The 27,434-nt window shown below is 32.2% G+C and overlaps 2 non-coding genes across 2 annotated transcripts; both read right to left on the reverse strand.

The window, feature by feature from the left end:
• Positions 1 to 13,982: 13,982 nt before the first annotated feature.
• Trnas-uga (transfer RNA serine (anticodon UGA)) lies at positions 13,983 to 14,064 on the reverse strand. Its single transcript has one exon. It is a non-coding gene; the product is annotated as a tRNA-Ser (tRNA).
• A 2,178-nt stretch (positions 14,065 to 16,242) lies between these two features.
• Positions 16,243 to 16,324, reverse strand: Trnas-uga (transfer RNA serine (anticodon UGA)). Its single transcript has one exon. It is a non-coding gene; the product is annotated as a tRNA-Ser (tRNA).
• Between the last annotated feature and the right edge of the window lie 11,110 nt (positions 16,325 to 27,434).

Below are 27,434 nucleotides of genomic sequence, written 5' to 3' on the forward strand. Positions count from 1 at the left end.
AAACCAACCAATTTTTGTTTGTTTTAGTTTTATCTTGCATACAGGCGAAGCCATTATTGGAAAAAAAGTTATTTAAAATAATTATTTTAGTTTTTCAGAGAATTGTCATCACAACTTATTGTATATCAAAAGATATCTTCTAACCATTAGTGATGTTTGTCATTCTTTGTTCAAGTTTAATCGACCCTCGACACCCGGGGTCGTTTAGGGTGAGACGCAACATTTAAAGACAACAATAATGATTCTTTTACAGTATATCCTCGCAATTCAATATGGAAATCGTACTGCTATACAATTTCAAAAAAAGATTTCCTATATTTTTTACTCGGTAATGTGTCTGACAAAGAAGTTACACCGGGACAAAACAACAAGTTCAAATCAGACAATGGCTCCCAGTTTTTTTCCCCCGAATCAATCTGTCTTTAAATTTAAAATATAAACGGCCAATACGACTGATATGATACAGTGTAGTTCATCGCTCTCAGGCAGAGCTTTAATTACTGCTAGCAATTTAGTTTAAATATACTTACACCACAATGAATTAACGTAATTACGATAATTGCTATTATACAGATGCACTAAGCGCAGTCATAAGTAGTTGTATGGTGTAAAATCGCCAATATACGATAAGTTGTCCATGTGTGTCAAGTACTGATAAATTATGGTTTTCAGAAATGCTACAGCTACTATACAACTTTGGTAGTATAAGTGGCATCCCGCATGAGAACAAAATCACTTCACTTGGATATTTCTAAACATAAATGAAATGACAATCTAATGGTAGATACTTTTTGGAAAACAACCTTATTGATACTTACTGTAAACATATTTATTTTGGCGTTCAAATTTGCGCGCAAACTTCATTTTCGGAATAGGTTATCGCATTAGTGTATTGCCATAATAACATTGTTTAATGTTAAATGTTTGGAGGGCAAACCACATGCCCTCCACCTCTGGGTCGCGAGTTCGAATCCTATGTGGGGCAGTTGCCAGGTACTGACCGCTGTCGGTGGTTTTTCTTCGGGTACTCCGTCTTTCCTCCACCAACAAACCTGACACGTCCTTAAATGACCCTGGCTGTTAATAGGACGTTAAACTAATAAATGTTTGGAGGGCAAACCACCGCTAAAATTTAATTACCGTAAAATAGGTACATATACATGTATAGCATTGATCGATGTGCTTCGGATTACGCAAACATCTTGCCAAGTGACTTTGAACAAAAACAAAATTGAAATCATTTCAGTAAATGAACATTGTATCTAATAACTACTCAACAAGTTAAACCAACACTTTATCCTATACTACACTGGGTGACTTATGCTGGTGGACATTTTCATAAGTGCTATATCTTTTGCCATAATTCATGCATAAAATGATTAACTTAAACGCATATCGTGGCCATTACTTCATGATTGATTGTACTATTATTTCTATATTTGATATATTATGCAATATCCTTTCTAATAACTGGATACTACCATTTCTGATTGTATAAATTACGATATCTTAACTTTGATCTATTGCATTTCCTGCTGAATCATGTATATTACCAACGTGTCATATTCCACTTTTGTACATATTGAATATTTTGTTTTTCTTTCTTTTTTGCCACGGTAAATAAAGTGTCTTTGAGTCTGCGTTAAAAACAAATTAGATTTTAAAGAAACTGATTTGAACAGACACTAAAATGCATAGGAATTGATATTTCAATTGTATCCCATTGTCATTTGCTCACAATTATTCCAGCTATACAAAAGACACCATAGAGCTTAATTGGACAGCATCAGGCGCCATTGGCATACCATCTTTGGGATGAGAGGTAATAATCTTCTACAAATGTTTAATCCTTAAAAGCGTCTAAGTAAAATGTACTTCCACTTATTAGAAGCCATTCATATTTTATCGGCTTTTCCCATCGTAAATATCAAAACACATGATGAAAATAAGTATTGCTTTTTAGATAGCATATTGTGGAGGCAAAATATAGATTTCCATATAATATATTGATCTGCATGGTGCCATTTGCGCTTATCCATTGATGTATATAAAAATAACAATATTAACATTTTAGTCGATACTAAACTAGTTATACACATATGTCACCGAAATAAAATTATTTCTCCTATGTCTACATGACTACTACTTTTGCGATGTGAAAATGAAACACTTAACCGATTCACCCTTAAAATTCTAAAATGGACTATTCCAGAGCGTCTTCAGGGACGAATGGGTGGCTGTCACAATATAATGTAACCTAGTTTTAACATTATAGTTGGAAAAGTCTATCAAGTTTTGGTCCCCATAGACTTCTTTGTTAATATGATGTTATGGAAATTTATATTCACCTTACTTCTTTTAATATGCTCTCTGAACAAATTGGATTACTTTGTTCCAATGGTTCCTTTTGGGATGCTTAAGTAGTGGATATATAAATAAAATATTAAAAGTTTCAATATGTGTTTACCCTTATGCTAAATGCTACTCTTATAGAATTTTATGGATTGTGACATGAATGAACAGAACTTGGTTTAAATGATATATAATGCTGACAAATATTTATAGTGGAAATACCCAGAGACATTCATGGAAAACCATAAAACGACGGTGAGATATGTTCAATGTTGGCTGAAATGCTAGGGAGCTATTGGGTGATACACCATAGGAAATCTGAAAACGCAAATAAATTAATGATCTAACAATCCAAATTCAAAATATATAAAGCAATATGTATGGTGATATTGCTTATACAAATCTCAAAAATATTCCACACCATTTTTGTCTAAAATTATGATGCTACTGTAAAAACACATCATAAAAAACAATACATACGTATAAAACTGAGCTCAAGACTAGACAAATTAATTAAAAATATATTTACCAGTTTATCAAAATTCAAGTTGTGCGGAGTAAGAACTCAAATACAAGTATAATTACACAAATCATTATGACTTCATGTAGTACCCAGAAATGAATTTTGTTACCATAATATTGAAGATGGCTGATATAGGCTTTGATAGATGCAAAAACCATTTGCGTTTTGCAATAAAATGTGTTGAAATTGATACCATAATGTTTAAGTAAGAAGAGCAGGATAAGAAAGTTCACTTAGATGTATGCAAACAGACACATTATTACACAAACTTCATGTTGTAATATTACAAGCACGCGTTGATAGATAAGTTGACTAGCAGTGATAAAGATATCTGCGTAACAAGTTTGACATATGAACGCTACTTATCTCTCAAGATTGGGAAATCACTGAAAAGTAAACCATATCCCTTCTTTTTACGGGAACATATTGTTTTTGAATAGTGAACAATATGATTATAGACTCTATAATAGTGACATGGTGAGATGAAATTAACCATATGTTTTATTTTTCGTTTCATTTTACTTTAGCACTTAATCTACGAAGTAAACGGTCACATTTTTTTTGTACAAGCCTTGTCTGATAGCTATATAGCGCTCCTGAAGTAATACGTAACGAGTATCATTACGGATTCTTGTATAATGACATATCTGTAATGAGAACAAGTGTTGTACACAGTACTTAAACGATGTGAATGTTCTACGTTACTTTTATGTAAACAGAAGTTAAATAATGACACAAAAATAATGATGAATACGAGGTCTTTAAAAAGTTGCTATGTTTATTCTAATACTATTGTATTTTATCTCAAATATGTAACATTGTTGCGAACATTGTTAACAAAATTATTGTTTTTGATTTTGATGTTTGTACCTTAATTATCAGACTTCCGTGAATATTATTGTAAAGAGAAAAGTCCATCTAAGGTTCATAATATTCATATATATGTTTTTTTTATATCGTTTGATTTTATGTCTTTTCAGACGATCATCTTTTATAGTAAACATGGGCTGTTAATAGGCGGGGTCACGTACGCACATAAAAAGTATATTCACTGCCATATTACTCATTCAACGATCAATACGTTATTAAACAAGTAGCGATAGTAAATACTATAATGTTTGATAAAGAAATAGTTGAATATTAATCAAAGGATGCACTAAGCAAGAACAATGAAGATCACTAGAATTCAAAAGTGTCCATGTATTAACTCATGGAAAAGAATTATTTACATCCCAAAAAATGTAAATAACAATGTGTTAAGTACAATGTATATAGTAAGGTGGCATATTTCTGCTATCGTGTTATTTCAGATTACCTTACGGTAACTCGACTTTGCTATCATATCTTTGTCGACCGTTCGGGTTATGACATGACTCATTGAGATACATGTAGTTTTGTCGACCAGACGACTTTTAATACAAATGGTCTACACAATAATACTCGAATGTAGAGTTATTGTATCAAGACAGACCATCATCGATCTCATCGTACTAAATTAAGTCGACTTTTCAAGAATGTAGACGACTTATCAACATTAATATCTCGACCAGTCGTGTTATAACTCAACATGTCGACATCATTATCTCGACATTGTCAATTTACCTCAACTCGACCTTAAATAACAGGATAGCAGAAGTACATCACCATAATGAATAATCACGAAAATAAATATTTTTCACCATACGAATGCTTAAAGGGACAATTCAGTCTAAGAGAACATTAAAATTTGTAAATATATCGGAAAAAAACCAGTTCTAATGGAAATAAGATCAGTCGGTTTTCCTGTGATAGCATGAAATGCCCATGGGGTGACATGTGTGTGAAATGTTCAAACTCGCTCGCTGTCCGCCATTACACACTGTGGTCAAATTCTTGTATGCCGCACCCTGTCCCTTGCTCGTAGAGTAATGCAATATTTGTCTAAAACTGCTCAAATCGCTCTGACGGTAGTGTGTTTACCTTGTTAGGTGAATTGTCTTGCCTAAATATCCTTTTATCACCTTCTCAGTGGTTATGTAGTTCATTTGTTTAACGTGCGTTACTTTGGCTCGGGTATGGGTATATAGCGTCCATATTGTACCTGCTTAATCGTATTGATCAACGATTTGATATTTGAACGATATTAATTAAAATACTTAACAATGTCGAGGAATTTGTCAATGTTTTACGTTATATATTTCATAAGAAATGTAGAACAATACATTTATGCTATATTTGGCTTCTTGATTATGTAAAAGAATTAGCCTGAGTGAATTGTCTCTTTAACATACATGTTTATATATATATATATATATATTTTTTTGCTATGTTTTAGTATCAGAACATGGTCAAAACAAGGTACGTAACGGAATTTCGACATTTTTTTCCACCGATCCTCTATCTCTGTCGGTAAATGTTCTCAGGAAACTTTGGGTTCTTTTACTATCTAACCTTCAAAGAACCATATTATACTAAAGAGCGTAATATATTAGCATCATTTTTCAATTTTATTGCTCATTTATTTATAGTTAAACTCAAATTGCTTTTTATCGAGTTTCAATTATCCCTAATATACAAATAGCTGTCAATTGCATTAAAGAGCTGAACATTAATATAACGTTTTATTATGTTTCACGTTATGTGGTGGAAACATGTATATGTATATAGGACAGTGGTTCTTCTTTACCTACAGTAAAACATTATCTCTACGCCAGATTGCGTACACATAATAATTTTAGCTATAAATAACAATTCACAATAGATCAATAGATAGATATACAACACAAATATAAATCCAATTTTAAATTAAAGAAAAACATGCAATTAATCATATTTTCAAACGTTTACGAAACAGGAAAAAATAGATAGTGATATTGTGATAAGAGGTCGCTATTTGCGTATTTGTATCCTTTTCCATTGCATACAGTTGGCCAGATATGAAATAGTATAAGTAAAAAGTAATGTGATGTAATTTCGTTAACATTAATACATTCATAAGACTAGAACACTCATTGTATGGATATTAATTCTGACTACAATTATATCCGGTCTACACCACGAAATCAGTAGGTAGAGTTTAATGTGATAGGTATGCAGCGCTCTGACAGTGATAGATTAGAGAACTAGAGAACAGTAGATTTAGTTCCGCTTCATTACACACACGTGGCTATATCAAACGTATTTCCCGTAAAGAACGTCTGTTATCTTTCAAAAAAAGCCAAGGGCTTTAAAATTTAATGAAGATTAAAATCAATTTTGTTAAACAAAGTTAAGCCTTAAAACAGACAAACTAATATAAACGAATTGCTATATTGATAACATATTTATGTTTGAACAAACTACGACTATAAAATTACATTTCGACGTAGGTATTTCAGTGCTTTTATTAGAGTGACTTAATAAAATAATTAGCTATATATAGAACTTAAGGTGTTTTAAATTGCAATTTTGATACTTACATTCAATATAATTTGGTCCACACCGACAAGATGACATCTAGATCCGATTTATACTTTATTTTGTAAAAAGAACGTCGCATGATAAATCAGCGAACGCTACCTCCACTTGACCACCTAAATTATATCGTTCCTATTTCAGCATTGAATGCCAACTGGACATCGGCAAATTAAAGCTTCTTCCAAAAGCCGCTGTCCAGTTGACATTCATACTCCTATAATTGTCAACTGAATACAATTCAATGATAATATTTACATTTGATAACAATTTTATTATTGAATTCCAAGAGAATTTGCATCTTAGAATGAATAAACAAACCATGACCGTCAAGGATCTACCAGCTATTTGATCAGTCAGTTCCGTGAACACAGGCACGACAATATTGTGACGGCACAATGACAATGACGTATATTCAGCACATAGCAGTTCATGCACTGGTGAACGGAAACTGTGTTTGGTAAAGATATATAATTGCGAAGCAGTAAAATGTAAATATTAGGATATTGAGCAAGTTTCGAGAAGTATATCATACTATTCTGTGAACCTCTCTTTCTTCGCGAGAGATAAATTTTCATCGCATTTCGTCAGACAGCTAAATCACGAATTCAAATCGTCCAAGCTGTATCAATTGTAAATGTTAAGGAGAGCCCTAAGTTACAAATCTACAAACAAGGACGCGAAATATGGACGGTTTACTGTACTGTACAGTTGCTTATATTTTCGGGGGTTATAATTCCGCTAAATTCGCGGATCCATCCAAAGTCGCGAAATTTAATACGTAATGGAATTATCAAAATCATTATTTCTCGTATTATAGTCTGTCGTAAGAATGACGCTTTGAAAGGCTACAAAGTTAATTCGGGAAAATAGACCCCTGCGAAGTTCCAAAGAGTAAATCGTGAAATGTAACAACTATACAATATGTATAATTATTAATATTATGGTGATCATATGCAATTTTAGTTACAGTTAGCTAATTTGTACCCTTTCACTGACACATACTGTATTGCATGAAATATTCGTGATATGTAGCTTCCGTTAAATTTCAATGATATAAATATTTGTAGCTAGGTGATAGAGCAATTAAAGATGCTCCACCGCTGACAAATGATAATTTTTCACTATCAAAAACAGAAGCAGACGATTAAGTGTTTTTCTTCAGTTACAAAAGTTACTTACTTTACACCGTTACCACCACTGAAAAGTTTGAGCTTTTAATTTTACTTCAAGTTAAAAATATGAAAAATAATTAATTGAATCCCGAAAAAATTCCGTGGCACTATATCCTATATGGAATGAAGTTCTGATTGCTCATGCATCAACGGCAAAATAAATTATTTCATATTATTTTCTATGTTAATTAGACATATTTATACACGATTAAACACCAATTATTCTTCAAGTGATGAATATCATTTATGCTCTGTCGGCGGTGGAGCATCTTTAAGACTTAATTCAATTAAAAAAATTTTGTTGTTTATATCATTCGTATTTATCACAGCAACCAATAAAAGAACGAACATTTTTTAACCACGAATATTTCATATTATACAGATATATTTCTATTTTCTCGGGAGACAATATATAACCTTACCAACTAAAAATGGGATCATAATACTCTTATAACTCCCGTTGGTGTAGTGATATGTAAAACATGTATTGTGACGTTGTTTTGAACGACGTCATGACGAAACGACGTAATGCGCATTTTTTGTGCGTACTTGCATGCTACCTGAAAGGGAAAACACAAATTGTTCTATTCTATTCGCAAAATATTTGTATGATTTTAAAATAGTGAATATCCTAAAGATGTATAATATTGATTAAAATGTTGGAAGTGTACTGATGATCTTGTGTTTATTTCCATGGACTTATTTTTCCCCGCGAATGACGTCGGGACTTCTTGTGACGTAGAAAGTATTTATGACGTCACAAGAAGAGGCTCCACTGACGGGAGCAGCGGCGAATTTGATTTGGTAATAGCTATTACGGTGTACATAACAGGTTGGCTTAAAAATAACAGAAAACGGAATTGTAAGCATTAAATTGCTTTCTTGATTGCGGACAAAATAATCAAATGCGCTATCGCGCGTTATTCAATTTGTCTGCAACGTGTTAGAATTACAGGACCATGAATCCTCCAAGAAGGCAATTTAATGCTTAAACAACACTTGAATAATTAAAAAAAAACTTATATCATCCGACATAAACGACTATAGTTCACATAGTGCTCCATACAAATCATTTTTCTATCGAGATAAGCTATTTATATATCTTATGTATAGTTTATTTTGAGAATCAATTCCAAAAATAGCAATAGGAATCTTAATGAATGTCAGGATAGGCTTCATATGTTTATATGTTCCTTTAAAGTATAACTTTATTTGATAATGTATAGACGCTAGATATTCAATAACGAGATGCTAAAAATAGATTTGGCATATCGCCATGCATCATATGATGTTTTTCATTTAAATTGATAAGACGTCGATAAGATAAGTTGGTCACATTTTTGTTTTGTAATTAAGTTATATTAGTTTCACCTAAAAATTAAAACCTTATCCACATAAATAATTTTGCTTTGTGAATAAAGTCGATTGGTTCCCACATTTGCTCTATTTTACATAATAAAATCCGAGAGATTTAAAGGATTCTTTGAGGAAAACTTGTATTAGAGTCTCACCAGTCAATAGGTAGTTCAACTACCACCTTACCATATCATTTCTACACATTGTTATGGGTTATTATAAGGGAACATAAAGTTAGACAGTACCTATTTTGTAGGCAATATAATCCGTAGAATGAATAAACCACAGCCGTGTTTATGTGTGATACACATATCGTTATATCAGTCTTTGATAACATAGTTTATTGGGCATGACCTACATACAAGCCTGCATTTCTCCTAAGGCCCTCTGACGTTGTTAAAAAATTCCAGTCTGCGAAAGTTATGTCGTGTATAGATATTTGTTGATATTAAAAAAAATCTGTGAAGCGTATAATGTTTTAAATTAGTTTAACCCTGAAAACGGAATTTGCTGACCGGTTGGTGTGTTTAGAGGCGCATGAATAGATAAATACCAAAGACGCCAGGGCTCCAAATCGACACAAATCGTATAACGTATACTTGATTGTTATTTTAACATTCTATTAATTTAAATTGTGGTTTTGAGTAAAATTTGAAAATCTGAAAAAAGAACCAAGTAAATCAATTGTTACTTATGAAGTTAGTTGTCATATTGGAGGTATTCATTTGTGTGTGATGTTACACATCAATGAATGAAAAAAATATGATAACCAATACTGATTTGTACATTGAACATATTGGAGAATGATGTTAAGATACAAATTAACACTATTTTACGCCAGCGTGAATCTATGAGAGAACGACTTTTACCTGACATCCGAGAGGGGTAACTCTCAACTTTACATTTATGGCGTCATAATTGAGGTCACAGGGAGCCCAATATTGTTATACAAAAATAACAAACATTGGGCTCTCTATAATCAATTAGGCAAGGTGCGATTGTAAATTTGTACAAAGTAAACAAAATGTACAAAGCAAATGAAAACAAGAACCATTCCATTTCAGAGAAAATAGATATTGCCTATCATATTCTGCTTTATCGACAATAAACTTTACCCAGGGCAAATCAGGGCAAAAGGATACTAGACGTTAAAGCTGAAACCAGATCATTTATTTCAAAAGTTTATTTTCGAAATACTATTGTTTGTATTCTATCTGATATTTTGGACTATTCAGAATATACACATACATGGTCATTGGAAATCTATACGTCTGTTTTCCGAAGTTTGGTGTCAAGTGGAAATGATGTAGTTTATAGTAGTAGTATTTCTGAAAGTTTCCAACAGTATCCGAAAATAAATATTTTCTAAGAAAAATACACTTGACGTCATAACATGACGTGTATACAAAAATGCTTCATCCTTGAAGTAGAGTATACATCGTGTTTTGCTCATATAGTTGTGCAGAAGTATACTTTATTATATATTGCATTGTTGTCAGATTTATTTGTTGCAATAATAAGTTATAAATAAAAAAAATCCTATTTGTCAGTAAGTAAAATATATTGAAATGAATATCACATATCATCAGTTTTAAGGCGCTGAATGGATTTACTTAGATAGTTGATGTTATCGATTTATTTATAATTTTCTTGGATGCTGCTTGGTCACACTTTAACAGTTTTAACTAGTTAACCATCGGTGTTTCTATGTATTTTATTGACAGAAATACTTTATATGTTGATACTTATAAAAAACAATAAGGAATGATGAATTTATAATTTTTCATCGCTCTTTTTTAATTGGGAGTTAAACAATACTATACATATTGTAGCTAAATTTCGCGGGTGGAAAATTTCGCAATTTAGGGATTGAAACTTATTCGTGGGGATTATTTCAGCGAATTATCTCTGTAGCCTTTAAAGTTATATGTGCCGTAACTGGACGAAACTTTTGACATTTTATTTTGTCTGCATTAATCTATTAAAATCCATCAGATTGAATGGATTAAGCCGTTGGTTACAACACAGAAATAATGTACTGTACAATTGTTTTTAATGCTTAGTGTATATTCAGACTGAAACTTTCCTGTAAAAATAACTTTAAAATTACTAATAACGCAGTGAAATAAAAATATAGACCACAATTCGGCTTCATGGTCTGATTGTATGTACTCATATCACTTCACTATAGATGTAAACATGATGATTTTTGGCAATACTGCTTAAATCGTTTTCAGCTCTTATTTGTAATTGCAAGGTTAAAAGCATGTATTGAAAGTACCGTAATTTTCCAATTGTTGGTAACTTTTTGTGGTAAATAATAAATCAAAATCTTACCTGGATTCTTGAGTATGAAAAATACGGCACATATAACTTTAAAACCCTACATATATTATCAATTTTTCAGAGACGTTCTAAACATAACAAGAAAACATGATTTTCTGGGGGGAATTTATTCTATTCATTCTATAGAATACAACATGCCAATTAACTAACGTCTCAAAAGAAAATATATTGGTAACATCAGATAAGTAAAGATCACTCCAATCGGAGAAGAAATTATTTTCCTATGCGACAATGATGTCGATAATAAATATATTATATTTATCATCTACATTTCTCGAAACTCTTGGACATTTCTCATATACATATATATTTCATGTCGTATTCTTAGTAATTATTTTCCTATGCGACAATGATGTCGGTAATAAATCTTTTATATTTATCATCTACATTTCTCGAAACTCTTTGCCATTTCCCTCATACATATATATTTCATATCGTATTATAATAAATTATTTTCCTATGCGACAATGATGTCGATAATAAATCTATTATATTTATCATCTACATTTCTCGAAACTCTTTGCCATTTCCCTCATACATATATATTTCATATCGTATTATAAGTAATTATTTTCCTCTGCGACAATGATGTGATAATAAATCTATTATGTTTGTTATCTACATTTCCTGACACTCTTTGACATTTCTCTCATGCATATGACATATGGCATTGTATTTCACAATCCGTTCAAGTATCGCAATTTCCGTCTCAGATAGCACAGGCTAAATATTTATGTGTTGCTTTTCAATTAATACCTCATCTTGTGATATTTGTGATATTCACATATCCATCAATCTGATGACTATCTGTACCGTTCATAAAAGCAATCTGTCACACAGGTAATGATTTAATACACATTTGGCCTAGATTTATTGAGAAAATGATGGATGCCTATTATTTATTCCCCAAGAATACATCGAGTGAAAAATATGAATTTATTTCATTATTGTAAATTTTTAATTTATTTAGGTTAAAAACTAATTGAATCGGAGAGAAATGGTCGAACAGTCTACAAAGAGAACGTCCCAGACGAATACCTCGTTGGCCAGTTGATCAAATCACGTTTATGCACGGACATGGCAGTGATGTAGTGATGAGAAAGGTGACGTTTACTTCTACTCAGAGCTAGAGCTAGATTTATGTAAATAGTAAAAACGCAAAAGAAGGACGATGGAAGCGCGGTATTTCATTATCACAAAAGCACTGCTGATTAAATGACAACATGAGCTTCCACTTAAGTAAAACAGAGTCTGAAGAGCCAATTAGAAAAAATAATTTTCTCAGCATTAAGCAATCAAATCAGAGAGGATTGGAGAACCTGACATTCCATATTACGTTATCGCACATATGTGTTGGGAGGCTTATATAAGACGGTTACCATTACAGTTTGCACTGACATGCACTCAATAACCATGCTATCTAGTATTGTCATTATCAGTGTATAATGATGATAGTACAACACGTGCGGCTATTCTATTGTTACGGGAATAGTCGCTGGCGTAGCAACGTGGGTTCATGAGATCTGGTCGTTTTTTAAGACATCATCAAAATATATGTGCTTCATCTCTTAGGTCTATGACGTGAGCGAAAAAATCTAACCAGTGAAAATTTGCGTTAAAACCAAAAATGAATATATGACATAATATAGGTAATAACAAAGCTCAAAATTGTCGCATTGTTTTTCTCTTTTTTTTCCCAATCTAATTAAATACAATACTCCGTAATCTCCTTATGAACGGAGTATAGTTAACATCGAATTTTGATTAGATAAATGTTTACCCAAATAGTAATATTATTCATCGCTCTGCGATGGTTCTTGACTAGATTACTCATTGTGTCGTGTGCTATATTATTATTTTTTTCTTTTTCGTTTTTACAACCACCATCCAAAACTATTATATAATGAACATGAGGGACGTGACAGAATGAATGTAATCCGTTAAACTATGTTGAAAATATAGCTTCGAAATAGGTCAGGATCTAGGCAAAGTCTGAATGATTATCTCATCAATTCAGCTGAATATATTTTAATATGTTACCGACTATAACATGAAATAAACCAAACGAAATAATACAGTAAACCACAGTTATAACAAACGTCTGGGAACCAACAGAATCACTTCGTTATAAGCATAGCGCGTTATACGCACATTACAGATGCATGGACCTTGACGGTAACGAAAAATACTCAGTTATAACGATGTATTTGTTGTAAACATCTTCGTTATTAATATGTTTTTTTGTCTATTGCTTGAAATATTTTTTTAAAACATATTCAACAGGTAAAACTTTCAATTCAAAATTATGTAGACTGACATGTGAAACGTACCTATTTTTATTTTAATGGAAACTACATTTTGTCTTGTATACGTTAGACATAGATTATGTACTTTGCCTTCGTTCATAATGTTATATAATATATTATACATGAAGTTGGATGGAGCGACCATGGTATAGTAGCAACGACTGGAAATAAAACTAACCATTATTTTAACAGTACTTTGTAAAGCACGGGTCCTTCACAGATTTGTATTGCAATATAATTACGTTAGTGTTTAAGCACGTTGTACTTCATTATGTAAATGTTCCATTTACATATGTACATATATACACACACTAGCCATTATGTGACATGTTATAGATTTAAAAGTATTCGTTGTTAAAACACCGTGGTGAACACAATATTACAATAGTCAAGTTGTTTAAATACTGTACATTCACAAAAATGAACACAAATCTTTAAAAAAATGAAAGCTTTATGTAAAAGTAAGGTAATTCTTTTATTTAAAAATCAAAACGTCACGAGCAGGGTTCGAACCTGCGCGGGAAGATCCCATTGGATTTCAAGTCCAACGCCTTAACCACTCGGCCATCGTGACATATCACCGTTAGGTTAACACGTAACAGCTGCCTGGTGTAATAAAGAAGTCAATGTTCATAATGTAAGTATTTGTTCCGGAGAATTTAAAACAAAACTTTTTTTTATTGTTAAATATATCTTATTTCAGCAGTACGAATATGAAAAAGACTTTTAAATTATTTATTTCTTAATTTGTAATGCTTAAAATATAATGTTTATAATTTAATACTTAAATTTCATTGAATTGATCACACTATATCTAAAAAAACCCATGAAACCTTGCACACCCTGGTTACCCTTGTACTACATCAACCTTATATTGATATAAAGGTTTTATTATAATATATTGTCCAGTTAGTCTCCTTCGTGACACAACCAGGTATGTATAGGGCGTCAGAATTGTACTTACTGCCTCCAGTGCATGATTGTAAAAGGCGACTAAATTTTGGATATAATTTTTCTCTTTTATTTAATTGGCTGTCCTCTTCCTAGCATCTCTCTTGAAACCACCTTTTAGTCTTGAGTTGAGTAGTCGCCCCTGTGGAAGGCTCTCGATTCCGTCCCCTGACGGAGACACGTCTACACTTATAAAAGTTAGAAGTAGAATAATCAATAGGACAGTTTAAATAAGCTGTTACTTAACTGTAAATACATTTACACAATCATAACTGTTAAAAAGGAAGTTCATGTTTGAACACGATCCTAATTTGACATATCGATGTATAGACCGCAAGCTGAAGTGCACTCTGCATAAACAGCGAGGCATTAATGGACACTTACTTCAAGAAATCAATGAAAATAACGTCATTGGTTTGAGAGTTGGTCGTTTGTTTGTGACATCATCAACATGTGTGCTTCATCTCTTAGGTCTATGACGTGACCGAAAAATCTAACCAATGAAAATTTGCGTTATAACCAAAATACAATTATAAAATCATAGCAGCAATAAAAAGAAACTTAAAATTATCGTATTATTTTTCTCTTTTACCAAATTTAATTAAATTCAATATTTGTTATCTATTCCGTAAACTCCTTATGAACGGAGTAGATCATTAACATCGAATTTTAATTAGATAACTTTTCCCCTAAATAGTAATATCATTCATCACTCAGTGGTGGTACTTTACCAGGTTACCCATTGTGTCGTGTGCTATATTACTTTTTTTCTTTTTCGTTTTTACAGCCATTATTCAAAGCTATTATATAATGAACATGAGAGACGTGACAGAATGAACGTTGTCCGTCAAACTAGGTAAATAATAGCTTCGAAATAGGTCAATTTAGTTGAATATGCATTTCTGATATTGTCTATACCATTGGATATATCAAACGGATATAAAACAAAACAAACTTTATACTAAATACTTTTACTTTAAATTCGCTTTTTTTCTTTTGATATAATAATACAGAGCAGTCAAGCGTGCATATGAGGTAAGGAATCGGATACAGAAAAACACCTTTATAACGAACTTCTGTGAACTAATAAAACAACTTCGTTATAAGCATAGTTCGTTATAAACATATTACAGACATAGTGTACCTTGAATATAACGAAAAATACTACGTTATAACCATATATTCGTTGTAAACATCTTCGTTATAAACGTGTTTTGATGTTCATAGCCTCGCATTTAACAAATTGCTTCAAAGTAACTTTTAAAAAACTTTTTTTTTTCATGTAAAATTTTAACATTATTTAGACCTTTACGTGAGACATAGAGACAGTGCTATGTTTATTTTAATGTAAACTACATTTTTGTCGTACATACTTTAGATATAGATAAGACATTTTGGCTTCATCCATAATATTATGTAATACAATATATTACACGAGGTTCGATGGAGCGACCATGGTTTAATTAGATGGTATGGAAATTAAAATAAACATTATTGCAACAGTACTGAGTAAGTCACAGTTCCTTCACATATTTGTATTGCATTATCATTAAACTAATATTTAAGCACGTTTGACTTCATTATGTAAATGTTCATATGTAGATATATATATATACACACTAACTATTATGTGACATGTTATAGATTTAAATTATTCGTTGTTAAAACACCGTGGTGAACACAATATTACAATAGCAAAGTTGTTTTAAATACTGTAGATTCACAAAAATGAACACAAATCTTTTACATAAATGGTACCTTTATATAAAAATAACATAATTCATTTTTCTAAAAATCAAAACGTCACGAGCAGGGTTCGAACCTGCGCGGGAAGATCCCATTGGATTTCAAGTCCAACGCCTTAACCACTCGGCCATCGTGACATACCACCTGTGAGCTTACACCTAACAGCTGGCTGGTGTAATAAAGAAATCAATGTTCTTAGTTGTAAGTATTTGTTCAGGAGAATTTGAAAAGATTTTATTGTTAAGTATATCTTATTTCAGTTCTACGAATTTTAAAAAAGAATAGCTTAAAAGTGCCATTGTATTTAATAAGACTAGAGCAACATAAGAAACATAACAAAAGAAAGATGAATATAATATAATACATATTTGTATATCCATTGAATACCTCTTTTAAATACCACAAAATAACATTTGTTATCTAAAAGTTACAGAGTACATTGTACATTGAAAATATACCATGATACATTGATTTTTTTATTTATAATTCTTCAAATATTTGAAATAGGGTGTTTAAGTAAATTCCATTCAATTGGCCACACTATCACTAATGATAACCATGATCATTACAATACCTGATTACCCTTGAAATACTAATCATATATTAACAGATTTTTTTTATTATAGTCCATTGCATACATGCATATACTAGTAGTATCCTTCAGGTAGGTATAGAGCGTAAGAATTATACCTGTTGTCTTGCTCTATTGCTTGATTGTAAAAGGCGATTAAATTTGGGATCTTAATTTTTCTCGTCTAATTAGATTTCTTCTTTTAAACCATTCTCTTGATACCACCTCACTTTTAGCCTTGAGGTGAGTAATTGCCCCTGTGTAAGGCTCTGGATTCTGTCCCCTGACGGAAACACACATTAATCTATAAAACTGGTGATTTCTGATACTGTTTTGCGCCTACCACGCTGGGATGAATATGTAATTGGTGAGTTATGTTGAATTGCTACCTCTATCTTATCCGAATACAAAAAAACAAAAAACAAAATAAAATTAAAAAAAAATCATTTCACTTCAAATCTTCAGATATAATTCATTCCATGCAGAAAATAAATATGGACATATAAAGTTTAACTTCCTGTTGGAATGCATTGCAATGGGATAGAGGTGCCTGAATGATTAAAATATCATCAAAGACAGTTTCAAGAAGGAAAAACACAAAGTTTTTCGAAGAGTGAGTTTCTTTTTGATAATCAACGGCACGGCACATGCAAAAGACATTTTGATCGAATATAGGTTATAAAGTTGTATCGTTTAATAGATAAATGGTAACAATAATAGTGAAAGAACCGTAGGACAATATTACTTTTGGTGTTGGTGGACTAGGGGGAGTATAATGATCAATGGCACAGTAGTTTGAATAAGCTGTTATCTACCTGTAACTGAAATGTTAAAAACCATACAGTGATGTTGACGTTATGACACCAATAATAGACCTTGGCCATTGCTTCATCAACGTTCCTCGATTTAAAGATGCTACGCTATTGACGAAAGGTATTTTTCTCTATGAAAAAGAAGCAGATGAATAAGTGATTTTCTTCTGTTTAAAATATTACTTACTTTACACCATTACTACTATTGAACAAATGTCAGTTTCTAATTTTACATCAGAATCAAAATATTAATAATTAATTGCGTCCAAAAACAGTCAATGACACTATGCCCTATATAGAAAGAGGTATTGATTGTGCTTCTACCAAATGCAAAATAAATTATTTTATATTATTTTTGTGTTAAACATCAATTACTGTTCAAATGATGATCGTCGTTCTCCCGTTATCTTTTTATGTTTCCTATGGAGAGAAGTTACAGTTATGGAGATTTACAAACAGAAAGAGATTATGACCACTTGAGAACAATACGCAAACTTTAACACTTTCCTATTATTAAACCAAAACTTTCCAAAACTGATTAACCAATATTCCTCAGGGTAATCGCTATGCGATTGTTTTCTATCTCATTATTGACCTAACAGATTATACACAGATGCTTAACCCTGTAATTGCAATATATTTATCTCTCTCATAACTACACGTGTAATACTGGCTGGTCCAGGGCAATACACTCATGCCGCCTGAAGCTGTATTGGATGGCTACCCATGCAATAAATCCTCGTGATGTCACAGCGTTAACAAAATAACTACTTCCTCGGTACGATTTTAACATTTTTTCAGAAACTATGTTGTGTTTACTTTAAAAGATACAAACAATAGAATTTGCGTTGAAAATATACGCAATTATCATGTATGGAAAAATTATTTGCATTCACATTTTTTTCAATTCATTTCGAAATGGCGGCAAGACGTAGTAGTAAAATTGCAATTAAAAGTCGAAGTATGAGAGAAAAATACTCTTTCATACGTGGATATGAAGGATAGGGATATTCTACCCTCGGGATCACAAAATATTGTAAAACCCTCGGCAAGCCTCGGATTTTACTACATTTTGTGACCCTCGGGTAGAATGTCCCTATCCTTCATACTCACATATGAAAGAGTCTTGTAATACTATATATCCTTGAAGGACCAATATTCGTCAGTGTAATCAAATCATTTCGGATATCAAAAAAACAGCAACAAATAAAATGTGCCAATTGTTGTACAAGTAAGACATTAGATATTTGTGTTGATCAAATCTTTATTTATCTATCACGATACGGAATATTACTATCCGCCGGTCGCTGGGTCATGGCCGACACAATAGGGAAGGAAGCTGTATGGCTTGGTCCGAAAATTGAGGTCATTCCAAAGTTATGTTGAGAAGCAGGCATTTGTGAAATGGTGTTTAAGCTGAATATTTCGCATTATGACATCAATTTTTAAGTCCTTAAACCCATTGGTCATGGAAAGTGACGAACACATCTGATACCATAGAATAACGTTATGTTTTCATCAGAACCGCACCGAAAATTTCAGGTAAGTTGAATCGCCAAAAATAATTTGCAATAACCCAAAATCTGGACTATGAATAACATGTTCAGTGCATATGGACAGTCAAAAGCTGAAGGTAGTGTTTTAGAGTTTCATGCAAAATGGACTTAAGAAAATACAGTCGTTTTGGAGTTTATTGCTGCATTGTTTTTATAAAATTATAACACGTACTTCCTTTTAAGAAAGACAAATCTTCCTTGACCAAATCTGGTTTGGCAGACGACACTCTTCAAGAAATCACGCGATAGTTCACAATTAAGATATAAGCAAAATTGTAAACATGACGAAAACAGGTCCCTGACCAATTTAGGGCACCTGACCATACTATAAAGTATATGGCAGAGATAAATGAGTTATGTGGTGTGGTGGTGTGGTATATCATATTTTCGCCATTCAAACAATATAAATGATTGTTCTTGAATATTGTTTTTTATGATATTGATGTTGTACAACTGTATATAATAAAACAGACGAAAATCAGCAACCAATAGTCAAAAGTAGGTCACAGTGACATACTTTTTACATTGTTCTTTATGTTTATCAAATGGAAGAGAGGACAGACGGCTAGAGGGATCTCTATTACAATGTATACTATGTCCAATCAAAACTATTATCTCAAGTATTGTATATTATTATATATTAACAGGATCACTGTCATAATGGAATAGGGGCTAAGAATCTAAATAAAATTATATTAGGCAAGGTATATACCAAAACGTAAATGGTCTCAGGCAAATACATATTACTGCTGGTATATCGCAGGGGGCATCGCTTTCACACATTATATTTATAAAAATCCTTATCAAAACTTATTAAAACTTATTTCCGCTCTGATAGGTTTAATACAATACAATTTATCAAGTATTGAAATTGATATAATTCTCAATTGTTATATTTAAGAATAATTTGAATTATATCGCAACATCTCTTCCTCAAGCTTATGCAACTTCTATAGACATTGCGATTTAAAAATTTTGAATTACAAAACACGGTACAATTTGTAGGTAATGGAATTAGGTCACTGTGTCCTTCTTCCCACAATATCTTTTTCAATCTGTATGTGTTTTTACAGTTGCATAGCGTCGGAATAGAAATTGTGTGAGCGGAATTTTTTTTATTCAAATCCATAAAATAGCTATTCGACCCTCCATCCCCCTGATAATTCAAAATGGGCTCAGGACTGACCTTAATTCCAGGTCAATTGTAAGAAGAAAAAGAGGCTTATTATCGGTGATGGCCTCTAGAGGTTCCAAATTGATACCACTGCTTTACATTCTATCGAAGATAAGCATCTCTTTAGCATATTTTATCTTTCCTAATCAAGTATGAGATTTAGTTGATTTGTTACATTAATCATGGTTGTAAAACCTGTGTAAACGAAACATGTTAGAATCTACACCCGCCATTCGTATGGAATTATAAAAATATGAGCCGATGTGTATGCTTTTTGTAAAGTCCAAATCCGGTCAAATCAGCGCTCTATGTATATGCTATAGACACTAACATACTGGCATGATTATTTGATGACAAAAATGTGAAGCAAACCCTATGAACTTACTTAACTGAAATGTGCGTTTTTTGCATATATTGCCAACAAACAACACAGCAATTTACGAGTCAACAGTAATACTTCAAGTTAGCCACGATGCACAGACACTTTTTATCAACTTATCAAACTATATTGCTCAAGTACATTTAAGTATTTTGATAGAGGCATATATAATATCAGAGGTTTTAACAAGGTCTAAGACCTGAAATGTTCAAATTTTAGTATCAATTGCAGTTATACAACTTATACTGTAACAGACTTAATCGCTATTCCTGTGATGGAATTTCTTCTATATCAATTATAGGAATTATAAACAGACTTCATTTCGCACTTTCGTACCTAACTATATACAGTGTACTTTTTTCTCGGTGATTGAATTTCATGATTTAAACTCATTTGGTTTTATTGTATATATGTGTGATTTTTTTCGTGATATGTTATTTTGTGATTCATTATCACTCACGAATTTCGCGATATTCAATAGCACTCAAAGATATTAACGGTAATAAATTCTCTGTATTGTTGAACAACCTTTCCGGAAGATTCTGAAAAATGAAAAAAAAATGAAATTTTCTCCACTGCAAAGACAGGCTCATCTGAATAAACTAATCGACTTTGTTAATAAAAACCACTAGAAAGATGACTTTAATAGCCAAACACCATGAGAAAGGTCCAATATAAATGTTTTTAAATACAATATCTAAAATGCTACTAATTTATCCCCCAAATAAGCCCTAATTAGTATGCCGTCAATCGTCTTTATCATTTCAAAACCTATAGAAAAGGACGATGGAAAGGCAAAATAACTAGCAATAATCCCCAAAGGACACTTACCAACTATTGTGCATTAATCGTTTTCAATGATTCAATACGTGTGTACAATTAGAACACCTAACGTTAATCGTTTATATTGCGATGTTTAAGTTATCGCCGACGTAAAAAGGATATTTCGAGAAAAAATATACCGCTCTATGATGCTATCAAAGTGCTTATGTGGTTTGCATTAAATGAGACATTACTCTGAATATGTGAATTGTATTGGTTGTCCATTGCACTGTGAGTATAGCTTTCAACAATATATCTGCTCTATAAATGACATATTATTGTAAACCGTCTGTTTTTCGCATTCAATTTACTTTCGCAGTCCAAGTATATTTGCGAAAATGTATTTCCGCTAATTACTCTCTGCATTATATAGATTGATAGGAATTTCCATAAGATTTTTCATCTACGCGAAGTTGTTTTGAAATGAAAATCGCGAAATATAATAACCGCGAAAGAATTTGGTTTACAGTACTATTGGAAATATGTAAAATATGAAAAATGTAACTTTATTTGTTATAGGATATGGAGACGATTACCATTAATATGGAATTGGTAGCCCTTGGTTGCTATTTTCCTTTAAGTTCTTTGACGTCTTCAAGACCTAAGAGCGAACGGCCGAAACGAAGAGAAGAGAAAGAAAATGACATAAAATTAATTACAAAAAAGTAAAACAAAAACAAACCCATATAAGAGGGTGACGAAATGTTTGCTTTTAAAGTTCATGTTTAAAATCAGTTTTGATGATATTATACCATAATTATTGAAATCGCTCATTAAGAATAATTAATGAAACTATTTGAAAATATAATTATCATATATTTAAGTTAAGCGAATTAAATTCAATCTCAATCTGAAACAAACTAATGAACTTTCACCTTTCATAGAACAGAGAAAATGTGAGAAAATATTGCCCCAATACCAAGCCTCGTAACGTAGATAGCACTAAACTACTAAATTTCCATTTACAATTTAAATATATCCTGTCTATGTTTTGAAACGAACCACAGTTGTCTAACAGAACTCGATAATTTTGTATATCACGCTTTCATCTTTAATAAAGCTTTAAAATTTAAATGAATCTATTACTAGCCCAAGTTTTGATACAAAATTCGAAATATTTATAAATTTTGTTTTTATCTATAAGAGGTTGTAACGTTTGAGAGAGGTAATATTACAGATAAATTGATAAGTGTGTAAATAATATCCTTCTCGCAACTATAAAGACTGGCGCCTGGTTTAAATTGAATAAGTCCAGACTCATTCTTTCATACAAAACAACTGTATTTACAAACGACCAATAAAAGTCTCAAGATCTCACAAATACCACGAATTCTTATCAGATTTTGATCACAGTAGCTTTAAAGTGAAAATATAGGTCACGTATAACATTCCGGTGGTAGGTAAGTTTGCGTTAAAGTTTCATAGATATGTTAAATATTCGTGATTATATATCACAGTTCACTACTTATGTACGTATTATATATATATACACACACACACTGCCGACAGGGTGGTGTATATGTAAGGCTAATTATGCCCAGGATACAAATCCAGACTTGTCGCTAATTAACCCCAAACACTTCATCGGTACAGTACAAACGACTCAACACGACTACAAGTGTGCATGCCAGTGGCGTGATTTGCGTTTTTAGACACACTTTATGACTCTGCAATATTCTTTCAAAATGGGCTTTTTATAAGGAGCGATTTAGGTTGATATAGTGAACGATATGCGTGTGAATGCGGATATAAGAACGCCTAAACTATATTCGCAATGGTATTTCTGTATATTACATGAATTGAAATAGAAATAGCCCAGTAATGTATATTGTCATTGTCTTTCACTTTAATAATTCTTATCTGATTGATTTTATGTTAAGAAAAGGATAACGGTCAATCTTTAAAGTACATTTTCGCTTTAATGTAATGGAATAGGAAATTTTAGGGCAAACATTTAAAACTGAGGTTGATGTAGACGCTGAGTCATTGTAGCCACTCTGATCGAGTTGTTTTGTAAACCACACAAGTAAGTTTTTATCTACCGACAATTGTTTAAGCATTGTGAGACCTCTTTGTTATAATGAAGGTATACGTATTTTACACTCCATATCTGAAGACACAGAGATTCATTATAGGGTAATGAAGCGGTATGTGGAATTATTTTCAAGGATTCATCTTCATTTTGATAGTATAAATGTAATAAGCAACGAGCATAGTCTACTGTTCAATGCTTGCCAACTGAATTTATACTACCGTAGAGTCAAAATGAAGATCGATCTATACAGTTACACATCCTTGGTGTGGTTTTAGACAGAGAAAGCTGGTAACTACGTATACGATCGCCGTGGTTACGAGGCTAATAGACTGCGTATATGCTAATGTAAACGCAAATAAGTCTTCAAAATACCATAAATGAAAAAAAGATGTAAATGTAATGACATTGTAACGTAAACCGTATTTTGTTGTTGGTATACATTATAACGACCGTATTTGTTATAATGAAGGGAGGATTATAGAGTAAGTAGAATAAAATATATTTGCTGTCGCTATTGAGCCGACAATGTATATTTATCTTTATTGTAAAGGTGTATATGTATGTGGCATACAATTATTTTGATGTATATACATTAAACTAAATAAGATTTACAATTTCTTTATATATGTAAGGTAAATTATTATGGTTACGACCTGAATGGTATTGTCTTTGAATATGTAATGTTTGTATATTCATGTTTTAAGTAATCGATTTTGATATACTCAAAGTGGATATACTAACACTATAAAAATCATGCATATTTATCACTAGACTGTATGGGACCGTTGGATGTTTGACTATCCAACCGGAAATACATTTGGATAGTAAAATATATATCTTGCCATCAATGGATAGTTAGTGAAGCTATAGAACTGTTGTACATAATGGATGAAGTCACATGGGTTTTTTTGGTCAGAATTTGTGTTGATGACCCAAGGTATATAACTATTTGTTTATTTTGTTTACTCCAGAATCAAAATTATAGAGATTTTTTTTCGTTGATTAGGATCACTTATATTGAAAGATCTATGTTGTATCAACGCTATATTCATTGTACATTGGCGTCGCTGTTTGACTTTTGATCTAAGAGCTTCCATACCCTGTCTGTCACTGTCTATAAGTCATGCTGTTAGTCATTTATGGAACTTTGATATTTAACATGACAGGCGTATTAAGTTATGCCTGATAATGCGTATGGATGTTACTTATGACCGTGCTTGATCTGTTGCCGCCATGATTACCTTGTCCCTGTACGTGTTCTGTTGTCAGTATTGAAATATTGTCACTGTATGTGTCCTGTTGCTGCAGTGGTTACCTTGTCCCTGTATGTGTTCTATGGTTGGTATGGTTACATTGTCCATGTATGTGTCCTTTTGCCGCCATAGTTACATTGTACATGTATGTGTTCTGCTGCCGCTAGGGATACCATGTCTCTGTATATGTTCTGTTGCTGCTATGATTACATTGTCCCTGTATGTGTTCTGTTGCTGCTATAGTTACATTGTCCCTGTATGTGTTCTGTTGCCGCTATGATCACCATGTCCCTATATGTGTCCTGTTGCCGCCATGGTTACATTTTGTCTTTGTATGTGCTCTGTTGTTGCCATGATTACATTGCCCCTGTATGTGTTCTGTTGTCGCATATTTATATTGTCTCTGTATGTGGTGTTTTGTCGCTATAGTTAGACTGTCCTTGTATGTAATCTGTTGCCTCCATGCTCATATTGCCTCTCTATGTGTTCTGTTGTCGCCATGGTTACCTTGTCCGTGTATGTGTTATGTTGTCCCCATGGTTTCCATGTCCCCATGTGATATTGCTGCTGATTTTGTTGGCGTTTGAAACGACATTGATGGTTTCTACATTGATTGATCAATATGTATGAGTTCCTAATACACAATGTGTCCCTAAAGTATTGAAACACGGATGTAATCAAATGTCTCTTTCACACATTCACCTATCCCTGAAGCACGATATACTGTTGGATAACGTGACACTGATACTGGTATGGATGTTGGCACACCGTGTCTTTGTCACATTTACATTACAATGACAATAATTATGTATCTCATTCATGAATCACTATTGACATTTACGTGCTACACGGTCCTGAATACGATCTTGAATAATCATTGCAATAACTATTTCATATCATCTGATTATGCATTTCAATTTCAACAAAATTTTATTTCAAATAGTTTGAAATGGGATCAAACAATAGGCAGTGCCTATGTAAGTTCTCTCCCTGGTAACAAAATGTATATATACAAATGGCATGAAAGAGTATTTGAAAGCATTTGAAAGTTTATGTTTCAGAAGTCATGACAGTATATGAGATATTATTAATGAGATTATAGATAGTAATTTTGTTTTCCAAGTAAATAATAAAGAAATGAGAATGCAGCAGCCATGGGGAAATTACCTTCACCCACCAGATACAGACCATTATCTGATTATGCATGTGTTTTATGTTTACTGGAATATAGTTTAACTTTAAAAATAATTAACTGTTTTCATTCCGGCAACTAATATAATTTCAAATGAATATCTCTTTAATAACAGAGCGTTAAGTTTATTTTCATCAAGTGTTTTGTTTTCAATCTAAGCTATCATATTAGTTTCAAACGACCATTATAATACGATTAGGAAAGCCTTATGCTTACTGGTTTCAAGTATACATTTCGTGTTTCATTAAAGTTCTACGTCATTATCAATCACCTGTGGTTTCATGATTATTTGTTTCGCAAACTTCTTTTTATTTCAATTTCTAGTAGCTGTGATGAGAAGATAATACGAAAGCATATACTATATCAGCACTTATTGAAAAGCAGTCCATTATTATCCAGTAAGTGCTTGCAACCATCTCCGCCAATGAGTTACGGCACAAGGACATTACCAATAATTGACAACATGGCGACACAGTAACGTTACAGCTAGTATGTATATATAAATATATTTCAATGAAAGTGATTTTGCGCCATCTGTGTTTAACGAAAAAGATATTGGCTAATTTGATTATTTTTAATAACGTCTGTATACTAAATTTTTCGAAGCTTAATAATTGAGCATACAGTTATGAAAAAACTCTTTAGTTTTGATTGATTAATTAAACAATACTGAAGTCAACTACGGCCAGATGCGGGTACTTTGATTCAGTAAAACATTATATTAGTCAATAAACTTGCTGAAAACTATAACCTTTAAAGATTCAAAATACAGTAAAATTCTCAACATGTTCTATAGACTACGACGTCGTACAAGTATTTCACTTAATAGTTTTGTACAGGTACAGACGGTCACAACCAGATTTTGAACCCTCACTGCCACGAAACAGCGACAGAGTTGGGTCGGTTAGACAAATCCTAGTCGAATAGACGACCCTACAATGTGTTTAGCTTAACGGAGACTCCCAACAGCGGCTTTACAAAACCCGCATTTTGCTAATACATTATGTTGTACATTTACATACACTTTGATGAACATACATATAGCAGTCCAAAAGACTAAAGCGTAATTGAATACCACATGAGTGTTGTGTTATATTGTAGCATTGTGTAATATAATATTAATCGGAATAACAGCCTAACAATGATTACCGGATATGCACAAATCTTCACGGATATAAGACTTAAATGAACTTGTTTTGCTTTTTAAAATAGAACGAATCGACAGAAAACCGAAACCATAACAAACGATCCAATTTCCATTGTTCTTTGCGAAAATTGCTTGCAGTCACTCCTTTCTACTGTTCCTTTTGAAGATTTTTTTCAAAAAGAACAAATAGACCTACGATCACGTTTCCATTTTTTTGAAGGTTGTTTAAAAAAGAACGATGCACATATGATCACATTTCCATTGTTACTTTTGAAGATTAAAAAAACGATGGAAATATGGCGTATA

This window comes from Argopecten irradians, chromosome 9 (assembly GCF_041381155.1).
Source record: "Argopecten irradians isolate NY chromosome 9, Ai_NY, whole genome shotgun sequence".
Taxonomy (NCBI): Eukaryota; Metazoa; Mollusca; class Bivalvia; order Pectinida; family Pectinidae; genus Argopecten; species Argopecten irradians.